Source organism: Pleurodeles waltl, chromosome 3_1 (genome assembly GCF_031143425.1).
Source record: "Pleurodeles waltl isolate 20211129_DDA chromosome 3_1, aPleWal1.hap1.20221129, whole genome shotgun sequence".
Lineage (NCBI taxonomy): Eukaryota > Metazoa > Chordata > Amphibia > Caudata > Salamandridae > Pleurodeles > Pleurodeles waltl.
In genome coordinates, this window is record NC_090440.1 from 113,286,036 (window position 1) to 113,304,711 (window position 18,676).

Below are 18,676 nucleotides of genomic sequence, written 5' to 3' on the forward strand. Positions count from 1 at the left end.
GAAGGCGTGGCAGTGGAGGTAGAGGGAGTGGTCGTGACAGGTGTAGGTGTGCGTGACGTGGCTGCAGGTGACTGGACATTATGCTGAGGTATGGTGGATGTGTGATGGGTGTGTGTTTTGGTGCATTTGAGTGTCTTGGGAAGAGGTGGGGTGGACACAGTGGGCAAGACAGGCAGCCAGTGTAAATGGATGTTGTCTGGGTGTCTGAAAGTCTGGGGAGTGTGCTGCATGTGTCAACTAAAGTTGTTGTGTTGAGTGCAGGTGTGGTGTTTGGGATGCATGAATGGATGTGTGCTATTGTGGTGACTGCAGGAATAGGGTCAGCAACTTTGAAAAAGGGTGCAGTGCTTGTGGGTGTGCATGTACAGGGGACAGACAAGGAGGCGGAAGAGGTGGACACACTGGGGGAAGTGGATGTCAGTGTGTGTGCATGTGTATGCTGGCTGTGGGTATGCTTGTGGTAGGAGGTGTGGTGCTTGTGTTTTGAAGTGTGCTTCTTGTGTGTTGAGGTGTGTGCCTGCGTGTCAGTATGTGTGCTTCGGACCGGTGAAGGGAGTGGGGTGCTGGAAGGGGTAGAGGTGGTTGGAGGGGGGAGGGAATGACCAGGGACACTTACTGCCATCCAAGAGGAGGCCAGAGCCTGAAAAGATCTATGTAAGCCAGACACGGCACCGTGATTGCCATCCAGATAGGCATTGGTTTGCTGCACCTCTGATGCTAGCCCCTGGATGGCATTGACGATGGTTGTCTGCCCTACAGAGATGGTTCTCAGGAGGTCAATAGCCTCCTCCATGAGGGCAGCAGGGCTGAATGGGGCAGGGGAGGAGGTGCCTGGGGCGAACAAGATGCCCACCCTTTTGGGTGAGTGGGCATTGGAAACTTGGTGGGGGGCAATTGTGTGATGGTATGGGTGATGGTATGGGGGGTGGCGGAAGATGACACAATAGGGGTGGGCCCACTAGAGTCCGTCACCGCCAGGGAGCTCCCATCGGAGGTGGTATCAGAGTCACTACCTCCAGTGGTAGTTGCCTCCCCGTGGTACTCCCCTCGCCTTCCAACCCACTGGTTACCTTGGCGTCAGATGACTCTGCCTCCGAGGATCCGTGGGCCGCTGCCTCACCACTCGGCGGTGCCTCACCTCCCTTGCCAGATGATGCTGATGTATACAGACAACACAAGAGAACAGGGATGGGGAGACAAAACACAAGAGACACTTGTAAATAGCTGAATCGAGGTACATTAGTGGTTCACACATGCACCCACCCAGAAAACCTTCCACCAGGCAGCACCTACCGCTATACACATGGCCAGAACCCTGCTCTACAGCCATTCCCCAACTAACTTAAGGACCTGAGGTACTGCAGACTTGACCCAAACAGCCCTACTCCCCACGGGGGCCATTATGTAGATGGACATCAGTCATAGTCCCTGCCACTAGACAGCATAAATCTGAATGCACACACACACATCCTTCAAGGGGCCAAAATATAGTATATGTACTCACCCCCTTCTGACTGCTGTGCAGCCTTCAAGCGCCCATCCAGGTCCGGGTACGCCACCTCCAGGATGTATTGCATAAAGGGGATCAGTCCCCGACGGGCATCCCATCCTCATTGTGAGGACTTCCCCAGCTGGACCTCACAGATCTTCCTCTCCCAGCGCCGCAGGTCCTCCCACCTCGTCCTGCAGTGGGTGCTCCGCCGGTTGTAGACCCCCAGGGTCCGCACTTCCTTGGCGATGGCATGCCAAAGTCCCATCTTCTGGTGGGTGCTTACCTATAAGGGACACACAGAAAAGTAACACTGAGGTCAGACACTGGCCAATCAAATACAGCTGGCTATACGTCCATTATGGGACGCACATTTCAAATAGTCTAACAGCACACACATGCAGCATGTCAGGAACCCTGGACCAAACAATGTCACAAGTGCAAACATGTATGCAGCCAACACCAACCACTACAAACATCCATGTCCTCCAATCCTCCTACTCACCTGTACCTCTGGCCGACTGGAGAGCTTGGCGTAAAGGGGCAGGACCCCATCTACGAGCTTCTCCGATTCCTCGTGGGCGAAAGCCAGGGCCCTTTCCCCTGCAACATGTGCCATTTCCATGACCAGAGGCAGGACACACCAGTACACTCAGTGGAGTACCTGCATGGACGAGATCAGGGAGTCAAGTGAAGTTGGGGTGACGAGTTCACGTACGCACCGCAGTGGTGTGCACCATCACCACCGGTGGCGATCATGATACGCTAAGACTGCCCATTGACAACCATGTCAACAAATGAATTTGCGCACAGCGGTAAACACCGCCTTACGCTATTACTTCAACTGCTAGCGGTATGAGGTCACTTCTACCATGACACTTCTGGATTACAGGGGGCAGACATTTTGGCCTTAACTACGCAGTTGTAAAACCCTCATCAGCAGAATGCAGGCCCTATTGTCCCCTAAACACCCATAGGCATGTAACAATATACATTACCTCACCTGACCAGTGCTGATATATTATTGTGGTCATGATGCTGTAATGTCACACACACTAAGCATTTGTGTCATCGACAATCATGTCAGCAGTGCTGAATGTAAAACAATGTGTGCAGATGTATGTGTGTTCCTCACATGTGTTTTCAACTCCTCCTAGGTACAGACCCTTGTGGAGAAGAAGGGCCCCATCGGTGTAGAGAACACTTGTTGATTTGCGGACCATGGTGGACTGTCACATCATTATCAATTATAGACTTGCACGTGCAACTATTCATGAACTTTGTGCATTACTGGATCCCGCTCTGAGACCGGCAAATTGTAATCAGCTTGTCATCCTTACAGATGTGCAGGTGCTCTCTGCACTCCATTTCCTGGCCACGGGCTCATTTCAAGTGACATTGGGCATGGCTGCAGGTTTTTTACAGCCAATGTTTAGCATTATACTGTCCAGGGTCCTGAATGCATTTGTACGACACCTACAGTCCTTTGTGAGGTTTCCCCAAAGTGCTGACCTCCCTGACATCAAGTCAGAATTCTATGCCTTTTCCAACATACCCCATGTGATAGGTGCCATCGATGACACCCACATAGCTATCATCCCCCAAGAGTCAGTGAACAGGTGTAAAGAAACAGGAAGAACTTTCATTCCATGACATTCAATTTGTGTGTACTACAGACCAGTACATCTCACATGTGAATGCCATGTTCCCTGGATCAGTTCATGATTCCTTTTTGCTGAGGAACAGTAGTGTGCCACACAAGATGCAACAACTACAAGAGGACAGAGGGTGGATCATAGGTATGTCTTCTGACACTTATTGCCACATAGCAGACAGCCATGCTGTCTGCCTCTGATGGTTGTCAATGACAGTCCTGTTTTGCACCATTTTCTAGGTGCGTTGGCTCCTGACACCAGTCAGGAATCCTGGAACAGATGCAGAGAGGAATTACAGTGAGGCCCATGGACGTACTAGGAGGGTGATAGAGCGCACAATAGGTCTCCTGAAGGCGAGATTCAGTTGCCTACATATCTCTGGCAGTTCCCTGGCCTATGGGCCTGAAAGGGGGTGTGTAATAGTGGTGGCCTGCTGCATGCTGCACAACGTGACTATGAGAAATTCTATCCCTCTCTTGGAGGAGGAGAGTGCTGTATATCCAGACCAGCTTCCTCAGAGAGGGGATGAGAGTGATGGTGATGATGAGGAGGGAGAAGATGTAAATTCCAGGACCCAACTGATACAACTCTACTTCCAGTAACTCTGTGGGACAATTGGATGAGATTGCTGTCTGTGCAGCATACTGTCAGTGTGCCTTGTCATCTAGGGGGGTGTTGGGTCAATTCTCATTGCCACTGTGACCAGGTCTGCATAGGACAGGTTACATTATAGTATAATAGTTCAACACATCTGTAGGCACAATAACATGTAATGCGTGTGGTGCATTTCCTGCTTCTCAGATAATAATAAATGAGTTATCATACAGCTGCATCCATACTTCACTTTGTTTCTACATAATGACAGGGGACATTGTAACAGGTGAACTTGAGTTTTATTTGGTGCAGGGATTAAATCGTGCAGATTGCAATGATGGGAGTGGACTACTGGTGGTTGTACAATATGGTAACATGGTTGCAGCATTTGTTGGTAGTAGTGGTAGAACCATCTATGTTTACAGGAGTTTGTTGTAGTTTTTACATGGCTTGGTCGTTGATTCAGTGGGACACTTGGAGGACAGTTCTTGCCAGAGTCACTTCTTTGAGGGGGACTTGGTCTTGGCAGGTGTTCCAGTGCCATATCTGGGCCTGAGGGTCAGTTTAGGTGCCTGGTGTTGGCCTGTATGGGTTGAGATGGATGTCCCCTGTGTTGCTTGAGAGGGTAGAATATGTGCATTTGTTGCTGATGCTGTTGTTGTCCGGTCTGTATCCTGGCCTGTAGTAAGGGCTTCCTAGTCTGTGTGGTCCTCAGAATGTGTTGGGACAAGGTGCAGCAGCGCACCTGCTATGCTGTCCATTGTGGCATTGTTCAGTTTCCACTGCTCCATGGCCTCTTGGTGGTGTGCTAGCTGCATCCTTTGACTCTGCTCCAGGGTGGATACGATCTGGGCCAATCTGTCCTGGGTTTGGTGATATGCTCCCAGGACCTCAGAGATCAAGTCCTGCGCTGCAGCATCCATCCTGTGGCCTCCCCCCTTGGCCACTGATGCCCTCCCACTGGGCCTAGCCCCCTATGCCTGTGTCCCCTGCACAGGTCTGGCGGTACCACTTGTACTGGGGCCATCGTCTTCCTGCCTTTTGGTAGGGGGTGACTGTGGCCTCTGTCCATGTGTTCCACCAGTCTGTGGCCTGGATGCACAGGTGTGGGGACAGTTGCCCTGGGCTGATGTTGTTGACTGGGTGGTGGGGTGTCAGCGGTATCCTGGGTGGGGCTGCTGGATGGTGACAGTCCAGGACTGTGTGAGGGGCCATGATGATCATCAATGTCCAGGGTTCCATCCCCAGTATCCTGGGAGGTACCTTTGTCTCCCTGTCGGGCACTGCCACTCATTGTCCTGTCCGTCAGGGTGGCATGGGTGGTGGTGCCTTTTGGGGGGAATGGACATGTCTGTTACCATTGAATGATCGGATGGGGTGCACAGACTGGGCAGTTTTGCGCAGGTTTTCACACTTTGGGGCCATGCAGGGTGCTTTCGTGAGGTTAGCATTGATTTTTGCTTAGGATGTGGAGGTGCATTGTAGGTGCTGTGGGTCATTGTGATTCCTTGCAGGTGTGGGTGGCTGTGCACAGGGGGAGGGATGTGGGCCTGTTAGTAGATTTGTGGGCATGCAGGGGACTTGATATAGTGTTTGTGGCCTGGGTTGGGTTGTGGTCCTGGTGGTAGTTGGAAGGGTGAGGTGGTGCATGCATTCCAGGTGTGATGGATATGGGGTAATTGTAGATGACTTACCCGAGTCCATTCCTCCAGTGAGTCCAGTGAGTCCCTCAGGGTGCAGGATGGCCAGTACCTTTTCCTTCCAGTCAGTGTAGTCGGGTGGTGTTGGTGGAGGTCCTCCCCCAGTCATCTGGACTGCAATGTGGTACCTGGATGCCATGGACCTGACCTTCCCACGCAGGTCATTCCATCTCTTGCAGATGTCGTCCCTGGTGTGTGGAAAGTGTCCCATTGCATTGACCTTGTTGGCTATTTTCTACCATAGCTCCATCTTCCTGGCGATGGGTGTGTGCTGGACCTGTGCCCTGAATAATTGTGGCTCCACCTTCAGGATCTCATCCATGTTGGTCCTTAGCTCCTTTTCTGTGAAGCGTGGGTGTTTGGGGGTGCCATGGTGAGTGCTGTGAATGGTGTCTTGTGTGGATCTAGGTGAGGGTGCTCTTGTGTGGTTGGGTGTATGTATTGTGTATTGTGTCATTCGGTGTCTGCTTCTGGGGTTCTCTGTATTAGTTGGCCTAATTTTGTTGTAAAGGATTGTGGGGTGTGTCTGTGAGTGTTTTATAGTGTTGTAGATGTGTGTCAGGTGTGTGGGTTTCAAACTTCCCAATGTATGCATTTCTTGCTGTTGGGTCCACTTGCCGCCCGTAGCGGTCTGTACGCCAATGGTTGTTCAGCTTCCACTGACCGCTGCAGTGATTTGTGCTTCATTATTTGCAGGGCAGGGTATGTTTGTGCTCAGCGGTGGCGGGGTGGGAGGTCCAGCATTTCTGCCAACAAGGTCCTGGCAGTGACTGGTGGCAGGGAGATTTGTGTCGGTTTATGATTTTTTCATCATTCTATGGCGGGTTTCTGTTAATGGAACCCGAACTGCATGTCTTTCCAGTGATCTTCTATGTTATGCTCCACCTGGAACACCAACACCGGCGAAGACAATGACGGTGAGTACAGCCGCCGAACCCACAAGGGAGGGTGGGAGGAATAAGGGAGTTACACACACACGCACCACACACACCTGACATACATACGCCATACACACAACCATATGCATTACAAAAATAATTTGTCCCAGAAAAACGGCAGAATTATGACAACAGAAATTGACGAAAGTGATTGTAAACAGTCCAACAATAAAAGCAACAACCTAAATTGGCCATGAAACAGATATATACACTTGTATAAAAAGGGATACTGCCCAGTTCATAATTCAAAGTGCCCACATGGCCACAGAGCACAGTGCAAGGTCCCACTCGAATCCTGCACCAATCCGGATAGAACACTGCAGGGTCATCAGTCGTTAAATAGGCAGGCACCTCAGGCGAAGTGGAGGGAACCTCAGCCGGATGTGGGAACAAGCCCACTGGTTCTCGAGGAGGCAAAATGCCCATTGCTCTTTGCCCTGGGGAGTGCAAGGCCACAGTCGCTGGAGTGGGTGTCTTGCCCACTGGTTCTGGAGGGGCAACATGCCCATTGCTCTTTTTCCTGGGGACTGCATGGCCACAGTCTCTCAAGTGGGTATCTTGCCCACTGGTTCTGGAGGAGGCAACAGGCCCATTGCTCTTTGTCCTGGGGAGTGCAAGGCCACAGTCTCTGGAGTGGATGTCTTTCCCACTGGTTCTGGAAGAGGCAACATAACATGCCCATTGCTCTTTGTTCAGGGGAGTTCAAGTGTGGGTGAATACCCCACTGGTTCTGGTGGGGCAGGCTGCACAGCAGCCCTTGGAGTCTGGACTATGTGGTGTCTGCCGGAGGTGATGGCTGCACTGTGGTGTTGGTTGGGGGAGCTTCCTGCTCAGCCCCTTCACCCTCTGATGGCTGCACGGTGGTGTTGGTTGGGGGAGGCTCCTGCTCAGCCCCTGTACCCTCTGATGGCTGCACCATGGTCTTGGTTGTGGGAGGTTCCTGCTCAGCCCCTGCACCCTCTGATGGCTGCACTGTGATGTTGGTGGTGGGAGGCTCCTGCTCAGCCCCTGCACCCTCTATTGGCTGCACTGTGGTGGTGGTTGGTGGAGGCTCCTGCTCAGCCTCTGCACTCTCTGAAGGCTGCACTGTGGTGTTGGTTGGGGGAGGCTGCACACCACAGCTGGCGGTGGGGGCCCCCTTGGCAGTTGCTGGTGGTGGCAGTGTATGGCTGCCAGCTTCCGCTGGGGTAGATTGCCTCCTCTCCTCCCGGTCATGGGTTGGTGATCCCTTACCCTTCCTGGCAGGGGTGGATGGCCTCTTCCCCCCTCTGCTGGTGCAGGCTCCTTCCCCTTCTTTCCAGCTAGTGCAAGCTCCTTCCCCTTCTTTCCAGCTAGTGCCGGCTCCTTCCCCTTCTTACCAGCTGTTGCAGGCTCCTTTCCCTTTTGTCCAGCTGGTGCAGGCTCCTTCCCCTTCTTACCAGCTGGTGCAGGCTCCTTCCCCTTATTACCAGCGGGTGCAGGCTCCTTCCCCTTCTGTCCAGCTGGTGCAGGCTCCTTCCCCTTCAGTATTGTTGGTCTGGAATCCGTACCACCACGAGGAGGTGGTGCTACCACTGGGCCTGTGGACTGTTTGGGTGAAGTGCTGGGCTGGGTCTTTGCTACCCTGCCCATACATACAGATTGGGGGGAGGAGCAGGGAAGAGGTCAATCGTGGAAAGGAAAAGCTTTTTAGGGACGTTGGGGCAGGAAGAGGGAGAAGTAATGGGAGTGGAGGATGAGGAAGTGGTTGTTGGATTTGTCTGCTGGATTTGGGTGCAGGTGCATGGACTGTATGATGTTGTGAGGTGAATGGCTGTTGGGTGTCTGAGTGCTTGCATTTGTGTCCCTTAGGAGGGGGGGACAGACACAGTGGGAGAGGACACTGGGGACAAGTGCATGGATAATGTGGAGGTGTCTGCCAGTGAGGTGTGTGTTCTACTTGGTGTGGTGATGATGCTGGTAGTGGATATAGATGTAGTGCATGCAGGTGTGAGTGTAGATGTATCTGGGTGGGAGGTGAAGGAGGAGGAGGGGGAGACAGTGAAGATATTGGATGTTGTCATGTCTGCAACTGAGTGCTGTTTGTGTGAGTGCCTGTGTGATGAAGTGCAGTGCTTGTGTTTGCCTGTGCCACTCTTGGGTGTTGCCTTGAGTGCATGCTTGTCTGGCTGTGTGCTTGGGATGGGTTGGGGTTGAGGAGAATGGGACTGGGAAGTGGAAGTTGGAGGGGGGATGATTGAAACAGGGACAATGGCTGCCATCAGAGAGGAGGCCAGAGCCTGAATCAATCTCTGTTGCACTGCCAATCCACTGTGAATACCCTCCAGGAATGCATTTGATTGATCCATCTGGGCTGACAGCCCCTGGATGACATTCACAATGGTTGTTTGCCCTACAGAGATGGATCTTAGGAGTTCAATAGCCTCCACAATCAGAGCAGCATGGCTCACTGGGGCAGGGCCTGAGGTGCCTGGGGTGAAGAGATGCCTACCCTCCTGGGTGAGCGGGCATGGGCAACTCGCTGAGAGGCTACTGGGAGGGCAGTGCTGGTATGAGGGTGGCAGCTATACCTGCAGCTAGGGTGTCCACCACCACCAGGGAGCTCCCATCGGAGGAGATTTCAGGGTCTATGTTGTCTCCTCCAGTCCCTGCCATGGTGCTCCCCTCGCCCTCCCACTGGTGCCCTCAATGTTGGTGGACTCCAGGGTCCCGTGGGATGCAGATCCCTCTGTCACTGGTGCCTCCGCTCCTCCACCATATGATGCTAATGCACATGAGGGCAGGATGACAAAACAAGAAAGGGGGAAGAGAGACAAAGAATACACAGGGTCAATGACTGCACCAACACCACAGTTGGTGTACACAGCACCCTCACACACAGGGAACAGGCCTACGCAATATGCATGGCACTACCAGTGAAATGGCTAGTCACCAGGGAATGAGGAGGGGCACGCACTGCCAACTGCAGCACACCTGGGACCCACGCTGCCCTGTCCAGGAGTGAATACTAACAAGCTACGTAAGCTGTATTTCACATTTAAAACCTTAGCCACCGGAGGACCTACACTGCTATTTCTGACCTGGCCAAGGGGCACCCAAGGACACACAACTACCGTCCGGATTCCACCCCACCAGCCAGTTTTAATGATAGCCACTATACTCACCCCCTTGTGGCTGTTTTGATGGCATCAATCGCTTATCCAGCTCAGTGTAGGCCACCGCCAGTATGCAGGCCATCAGGGGGGTCAGAGTCCGACGGGCACCCCATCCTCGTTGGGAGGCCATTCCCGGATGGGCCTCCGCAGTCTTCTATGCCCAGCCTTTCAGGTCCTCCCACCGTTTGCGACAGTGGGTGCTCCACCTGTCATAGACCCCCAGGGTCCGCTCCTCCTTGGCAATGGCATGCCATATTCCCTTCGTTTGATGGGCGCTGACCTCCTGAGGCAATACAGATAGGAGAACACCATCCCATATTCCCTTCTTTTCATGGGCGCTGACCTGCTGAGCCAATACAGACAGGAGAACACCATTAAACAAACAGTCCAGCCTGTCACACAAATTCCCCACCATACCCTTTTGCATCACCATTGACACACACATAGCCCAGCCCACAACATATACACAGCCAAGAGGACATCCACCCATACCCCTTACACAAGGTCTTCACACACAACTTAATGTATTCATGCCACATGCATCCTACACACAGTGTACTCACCTGCTGGTTTGGAGGTCCATGCAGCAGTCCGTACTGGGGTAGGACCCCATCCACCAGTCACTCCAACTCCTCAGAAGTGAAGGCTGGGACTCTGCGCGGTCACACAGGCCATGGCAGGTTCCAGACATAGGTCACAGCAGCACATGCAGTGAAGGTCCTCTCCTATGGAATGTCAGGAAACAAGTGAGAAATCAGATACAAAATGGCGATCACGTCCGCGACAGTGCATACCGTCACCGCCAGCGTAGATCACCATTGGCCACTGTACATCATAGGTCCCAATATTAACCAATGAGGAATTGCACAGGGGTTAATGACCATCACGGCGCCCAACGTAGGCGGCATTAACTCACTTCCACCTGGCCTTACACCCAGGACAGGCAGTCCCCAATTCAGGGGGGTGAACAGTCCTATCGATTATTGCTGCTTCACAGGATAAATATGCACATACTTCTATAATTACACTGTCCCATAGCATGTTTGCACATTGCGGACTGCTGTTGGTGCTCCATTGTTCAGTTTGTGACAGCCTACTCACTCTTGTGTCCCTTAGATACCTACCTCTGCGGATGAATACGAGATGGAGACATACTCCCGTGTACAGACCCCTGGGGGACTTGGCTACACTGGAGGACAGGCACATAATACTCACCTATAGACTGGACAGGGCTACAGTCACAGAGCTGTGTGCCCAATTGGAGCCTGACCTGATATCTGCTATCCGTCACCCCACTGGGATCCCCCCTCTTGTGCAAGTGCTATCAGTGCTCCATTTCCTGGCAACTGGTTCTTTTCAAGTGACAGTGGGCTTCGCAGCAGGAATGTCACAGCCAATGTTCTCAAACATGCTAACAAGAGTGTTGTCTGCCCTGATAAAACACATGTGCAGCTACATTGGTTTCCCCCAGGTTGAGGATTTGGCCACTATGTAGGCTGGATTCTATGCAATCGGACATATCCCCAATGTACTTGATGTGACTGACAGAACATATATTGCATTTATACCGCCCGCCAGAATGAACGGGTGTTCAGGAATCGTAAGAGTTTCCACTCCATGAATGTGCAGATGGTGTGCTTGGCGGACAAGTATATCTCCCACGCCAATGCTAAGTATCCTGGGTCAGTGCATGATGCGTTTGTTCTAAGGAATACCAGCATCCCAAATGTGATGTCCTAACTGCAGAGGCACAGGGGGTGGCTAATAGTTGAGCCCTGTTTCTTATCCAGTATTTGTTGGTGTATGCCTATGGTGTTGGCCATATAGGATAGTGTGTGGCTAAATGTTGTCACTCAATATTTGCAGGTGACTCTAGTTACCCAAACCTATAATGGCTGCTGAACCCTGTGAGGAATGCCGGGATACGGGCAGAAGAACCTTATAATGAGGCACACGGGCAAACCAGAAGGATCATTGAAAGGACCTTTGGCCTCCTGAAGGCATGGTTGAAGTGTCTCCATCTGACAGGTGGATCCCTGTGCTACTCACCCAAGAAGGTCTGCGAGATAGTAGTTGCATGCTGCATGTTGCACAACCTGGCTCTCAGATGCCATGTACCTTTTCTGCAGGAGGAGGGAATGGAGATGCCCCTGTGGCAGCAGTAGAACCTGAGGACAGTGAGGATGAGGAGGCAGAGGATAAGGATGTGGACAACAGAACATCTTTGATACGTCAGTACTTCCAATGACACACAGGTGAGACAGTGCAACTTCACATTTCTATGACTATTGGTGTATTCTGTGTGGCATTGCTATGCTGTCATTACCCACTTCTTTGCTCTACTTACTGTTACCTCTGGATATTCATTTTGCAGATGTTGGTGATATGACACATTCTCCTGATATGATCACAACAGCTAGCTACATTCTATGCTCTTTCAATGTACAGTTCATTTGCAGTGGCTGTAGCTGTGTGAAATACTGGTATTCCAGTTTTATACAAGGGTGTTTATTGTAGTGCTAAAATATAGAGGGTAAAGTGCAATGGAGTGGGGTGATGATGGAGGAAAATCTAGGGTACTGTTCCAGTCTGTAGCATAGGTGCAGTGTACATGGGGACATAGGAAGGGGAGCAATGGCAGTTCAAGGTGGACAAGGTGACAGAGTGGGACACAAGGGAACAATCAATAGAGTCTCATTTCCTGGCAGTGGTCTTGGCAAGTGTCTCTGGCTTCTGTCTGGTTCGCATGGAACATTTGCGGGGTGGTTCACCTTTTGCAGGGGGAGAGATACTGGTGGCCTGTTGGTCCTGTGGCGGGTCCTCCTGGCCACTAGCAGCCGCGGAAGTGGAGGGCTGTTCAGATGACTGGCTAGTGGTAGGGGTCCGCTGGTGTGACACTGCCTCCCTCATGATGTTGGCCATGTCTGCCAGCACCCCGTCTATGGAGATCTGGGTGTTGTTAATGGCCTGCAAGTCCCTCCTGATCCCATGATACTGTCCCTCCTGCAGCCGCCTGTTATCATGCACGTTGTCTAGGATTTGGCCCATCATGTCCTGGAGAGTCAGATCCCCAGTCCTGTCCTCCCCCTGGTGTACAGCAGTCCTCCCAGTGACCCTGTTGGCCTGTGCCTCTGTCCCCTGAACTGTGTGCCCACTGCCACTGACCCCAGGTCCCTGATTGTCTTGTGGGCGAAGTGTGTCCTGGTGTCCCTGTACAGGTATGCACACTGCTGATTGATGTGTCCTGGGGGTAGAGGTGTGGGTACGCTGGGTGGGTGCTGTGGTGTTGGATCCTAATGGGGGAGGCTCTGTGGTGGTCTGTGACTGGGCTTGGGTGACCGACTAACCAGTGGTCCCTGATGGGCCAGGTAGCTCATCCAGATACTGAAGTCCAGAGTTACTGTCATCACTGTGGGCCTCTTCTGTTGGGGGACTGGATAGTGGTGGCACCTCCTCTCTCCAGTGACATTGGCTGGGGTATCTGTGGGGATTTAAATCATGTATTATGCTTCAGGTGTCTGAAATTTGTACTTCTGTAGCTTCCCCTCCAAGGTTGTTGTTCCCCTGCCAGCGTTTGCTTGTGTATGTTGGTGTATAGTGGTTATGATAGTTTCCCTATGCTGTGCATGCTTTGGTGATGAGTGTCCATGCAGGGCTGGGAGGGGTGTTCATGCATGGATACAATGCAGTGCTTGGCATTGGGATTAGTGTGATGTGATGGTGGAGTGTGTGGGATCGAGTGGAGTGATGGGAGTGAGGGTTTCTGATGGCATGCAGGTATGAGGGGTGATAATTGTTAAAAGTTGACTTACCAGTCCAGACCTCCTCCAACTCCGGTCAGTCCCTCAGGATGCAGTATTGACAGTACCTGTTCCTCCCATACTGTGAGTTGTGTGGGAGGAGGTGAGGGTCCACCGCCAGTCCTCTGTATAGAATGCTGGTGTCTTGCTGTTATGGAACGTACCTTCTCCCGTAGGTCGTTCCACCTCTTCCTGATGTCGTCCCTAGTTCTTGGATGCTGTCCCATGCTGTTGACTCTGTCCACGATTCTCTGCCATTGCTCCATCTTCCTTGCTATTGAGATCTGCAGCACCTGTGCTCCAAAGAGTGGTGGCTCTACCCTGACGATTTCCTCCACCATGACCCTCAACTCCTCCTCAGTGAAACGGGGGTGCTTTTGTGGTGCCATGAGTGTTATGTGATGTGTGTTGGTGAGGGTGTGTTGGGTAATATGTTGGGTTGTGTGATGTGGAGTGTGTGAGGGGTATATGGGTGTGAGGGGTGTGTGTGTGCCTAGTTGTCTCAGTGTTGTTCTGGCTGTATTCTGTAGGATTGGTGTGTATGTGTCATAATATGGTGAACGTATATTCGCCAACGCAGTGGTAGGTTGACAGCTGTCAGCACAGCGGTAAGCGGCATTTACCGCCAATGTCATAATGAGGGCCTTTATGTCCATTTTCTGCCAGCTGATTCAGCAATGCAATGGTATCTTGTTTACAGGCTTCTTGAGTGTTCGATGCCAACAGCAGATCTTTGGTATATTGGACTAGAACTGAGTTGCAAGACATAATCAGGGACTCCAGATTCTTCTTAAGAATCTGGTTAAAGATGGATGGACTCTCAGTATACATTTGTGATACTAGACATCATACAAAAACATGACTGCCATACTCAAATGTGAAGAGGAACTGACTGTCCTCATGCAATGGTATAGAAAAGAAAGCCTGGCACAAATCATTAAACCTTGAACCACTTGACCTCACATGGAACCTGAAACAAAATCACAGTTGGCTTCTGTACCATGGGACAACAGGAAACAACAATGTTGTGCACTTTTTGCAAATCCTGAACAATGCAATATTTTCCACTTGGCTTCTGTAAGCCCATTGTCATTTAGGTTCTCATTATCCTACCGAGACTGCTTGATTTCGGAGGCAGAATCACCTGAATTGTAGGGTACCGAGTACAATCCCAAACCATGTGACCCCTGTCGGCCTAATCTTAGTTTTCCAGCCAACTAGCAGTGCCTCAGCTCCACCCAAGAGCGGGGATGATTGGGGCAACCAAGTGCATGGCAGAGAGGACTCCTCAGGGGAATCGTGGTCGATCAGATATCATCCCTTTCCCTTAGTTACATTAGTCTCACACAGACAAAACAGAAACAGAGTATAGTTGAACAAGGTTTATTGAAGTAACTGCATGTTAGATAAAATGGTATGTATTGCAATAACTAGGATGATAAAGTCCACTAGAAGCAAAATTGTGACAAAGAGAGTGAAACACAAAAACAGTCCCACCATACTGTCACTAGGAATAATATATTTGTTTCCTACCTAAGCTAGGTTAGAGCAAAGCATGATAAGCCCTAATCCCCCCTTCAGGTTTCCCCCCTGGGAAGACATCATCCTCAATACCTGAGCAAGGAAGCCTGTTGTCTAGCAAGACACTGTCCCCATATAGGCCAGGGATTTGGCAGTCTAAGCAAGCAGCTGTAGTGCAGACATTCAGCAATCAGCATGCAGTCAATGTCATCTGGCTGGAATCTCTCTCTAATGTGTATGAGACAGAGAAGTGTTTTATAATAAAACAACTGATGTTCCAAGAAAGGATCCCCACATATGAATATGTATGTTTCTACGAATGTTGGAGACACAGCGTACCACTTTTGCCGACAACCCTATCTAACTGCAGCCTTGAGGAAAGCACAAAGTGCAATGTTAACAACATGATGCTTTCCTAGGTGAAATAACAACTATATAGAGAGCCTAAAACAACAGCACACATGTGGCTAATGCTATAAAAATAAAGAGATGCTGAATAAAAGTTACCTAGGTGAAAGTGCACAATGGCAGGCCTAGTTTGCTGAAACAGCGAGTCTAAAATATGGCTAAAATAGCTATACAACACCATAATCTGTGAAATGCTTGGACCTCCTATAATCTCCTTCAGGATCCCTTGTTGAATCTATCCCACAAATTGTTTGGGTGTTTAATTTTGTTGGGTGTTCCTGGAATTAAATATTTGGCTTTACTGTGATTTGAATAGGTTCAACACCGTTGATCAAACAAACGTCATTTCCTGAAAAAGTCCCAAATCTCAGATCTGAGTGCATCTTGAAGGTCTCATGGTAAATCATCAATGGTCAGCATGGTAAACTTTGTACTGTAAGAAATATCATTCACTAATGTGAAGGCAACATCCTCATCATGCGCTTGCATTTCTATGCCTTTCGGTGTAGAATAGATGACACAGTTTAACTTGCAAAGGAGGTCTCTCCCAAGGGACTCACTGGACTGGAATCAAACACTGCAAATCAGTGATTCTTTTCAAAGGGCCCTATTCTCACAGGCACTTCTGTCATTTCTTGGGTTGTCCTTTGTTTATTCACACCTCCTGTAATGTGGATCATTTTTCACAAGAGGAGTAGGTTTGGGACCTCGACTGTTCTCAGAATTGAATGGGTAGAAATAGTGTCAATCAAAAATGACATTGGGTGGCCATTCACTTCACCATCTATCAATTGACCACTCTGGTCTACCTCCAAGACTGGGCCAAATATGCAATCTTCCTACCTTCTCAGGCATCGGCAAGCTGACTGATCTGAGCCATAAAATGAAATGTCTCAAACATAGAGAACTATTGGAGGGATTGCTGGCTTGAAATGCATTCTGAATTCTGTCACAAACCTCAACAATAAATGCCCCATATCCTTGGGCTCAAGTATCTCCATTTCACTATACTGCTGGAAGGTCTGCAATAGTCACTCATAATAGGGGTGAGTCAACACTTTAGGTTCTTGAGTCTTCTGTCAATTTTGATCCAAATCAATATCTTTCGGTGACACCTTTGACTTCAAGAATGTCTTCACCTTGCTGATACTTTTTCATCACCAATGACGAAGAGCCTTTCATCACTGGGCTCCCAAGCAGTTCTGACTGAGGTTATTCAACAGCTGTCTTTCATTCTTCCCACAAGTCACTTGAAAACAAAATATTGAACAGAATTTTTAAACTGACCCACATTTGTGAGATCTTCACAAATTTCTGAACTTGCTTGTACCACTCCACTGGCTTTTCCCTAAGCTTTGGAAAGTTGTTGGTGAATGACGCAAGATCACTTCTACTCTAAGGCACATGAACATAATCTCCACCAGGCACTTCTCTCAATGTGAAATTTGGTGCACTCCTCTATCCCGCTAGAGGAGATGGTGGTTCCCCTTTCTGTTTCTTTGGTTCTTTCTTTCTCACCCACCGACTTTCCCACTTACCTAGCTCATTCCATTTCTGAATGCTCTGAATCAGCATTTTAATTTGGATTTTTATCCCTGAAGTTCTCATAAGGTTATGTCTTCCTCATTAAGTTATACACAGTAAATTTGTTGCAATGTCTTATTCAAGTCTATTGCACATCTTTGAGCCTACTCAGATAATTTGTCATAAACTTGTCCTGCACGCCTGGTAACATCCTTACTCATGAACACAGGCTCATTTTCTAAATGAGTCATTTCAAGATTCCTACTAATCATCTCATCCAGCTCATTCAGGTTGATCACATCCACCAGGTTCTCTCTCCCAGGTGACTGAATCATTCCCTCATGCTGTCATTCAAAGAAGTATTGGTATTAAAAGCCTTAAACTACTCATCTATTTCCTTAGCACTGAGACTCCATGACACCACAGGAACCCTAGGCATATTCCTACCTCAATGGGCACCATTACTGGAATTTGAAGGTAGCTCCCATATGGGTGTACCAGAAGTTGGCATTCACTGATATGTACCTATGGAACTGCACACTGAAAGATCCAAAAGTTCAATCAGCATTCACTTGTGTGTGATGGTACTAGAGGAACACATCATCTCTTATCAGGACTTGCTGCAGCATTACCTAAAGCACCTGCTGCATCAGTGACAACCAAATTATAAATTGTCTTTCCTGGGAAATCAGGTTTATACATAGGGACCACAGGACCAATAGTATCTGGGACAGTAAGAGCATCAGCAGTGTTTGTGGCAATAGAGTTTTCAGAAACACAAATTCCTGAACCTTCTTCCATCGGTTCATGAGGTACATTCAATGGAATAACATCCACTGGATTAGGATTCACATTTATTGGGGCAGTAGCTAATCCAATCTTCCGACCACCAATTATACTATCTCCTCCCTCTACCCAGGTCCCATTATTTGGGGGTCGATGTTCTGACAATAATATATCCAAAAAGCTGTCACCGGAATCACTGTCACTGATATCATTCATATCATCTGCATTTTTTTGCTTTCCATTCTTTGCTTTCTTACCCTTTTTCTTTTCCTCTCTCTCTCGAATAATTTGCTTGTTAATGCTGGGTACAATCTAACTCCTTCTATCATGTCAGTTCTCCATTTCTTTTGTTCAGTATCCCAGCTGGCAATAGCATATATGTGTACTGTTTTTTAAGCTCTTCCCTGCTACGTTTCTTTCTCTCTAGCATGAGCAGCACATTCCCAAGGTTTAAGCTCCTCATACTGTATATATCTGGGAAATGGTTTCATCTTGTATAACACTCTCCTCAAGTTTGCAATGATCCTCAAATTAAATGTGCTGTATTGTGGAATCTTCGATGCACCTTCCTTTTCTGTGATCTTGTCCCACTGACTAAGCCAAATACATGTGTGGAGCCTTACATTTATTGCCATATAATGGTCTGCATTATCTTTGGGAGATGCCTCTTCTCCTGCTGTGCTAGGTAAAAGCACATCTCATCTAAACAAATCTTGTATTAACTTGAAACAACTCATCTTTCAACCAAATATCAATAATTACAGATAGAATTTTGTTCCATACCAGGAAAATATTCACAATTCCTTGTTCAGCAGCAACAACAAATGGCACACAGTGACATCACTCTCGCTACTTGAAGCAACTCACCCTCGTTTACAATCTGCATGCACGCACTCTTCTCAGCATCAAACGCAGGCAACAAAATACAATTCAAATAACCTTTGTCTGCGCACTAAATAATTGACAGTATTCAGTCACACAAGAATCAACCAGCACTTCAAATGCAAACTTGACCTGTGGGGTACCATTCTGATTAGAACAGATTCACCCTGTACATTAGTATCCACTTTACCAACCGCCTCACATACTTGCACAGATATGAGTCACTATCAACGTCTCACGACACA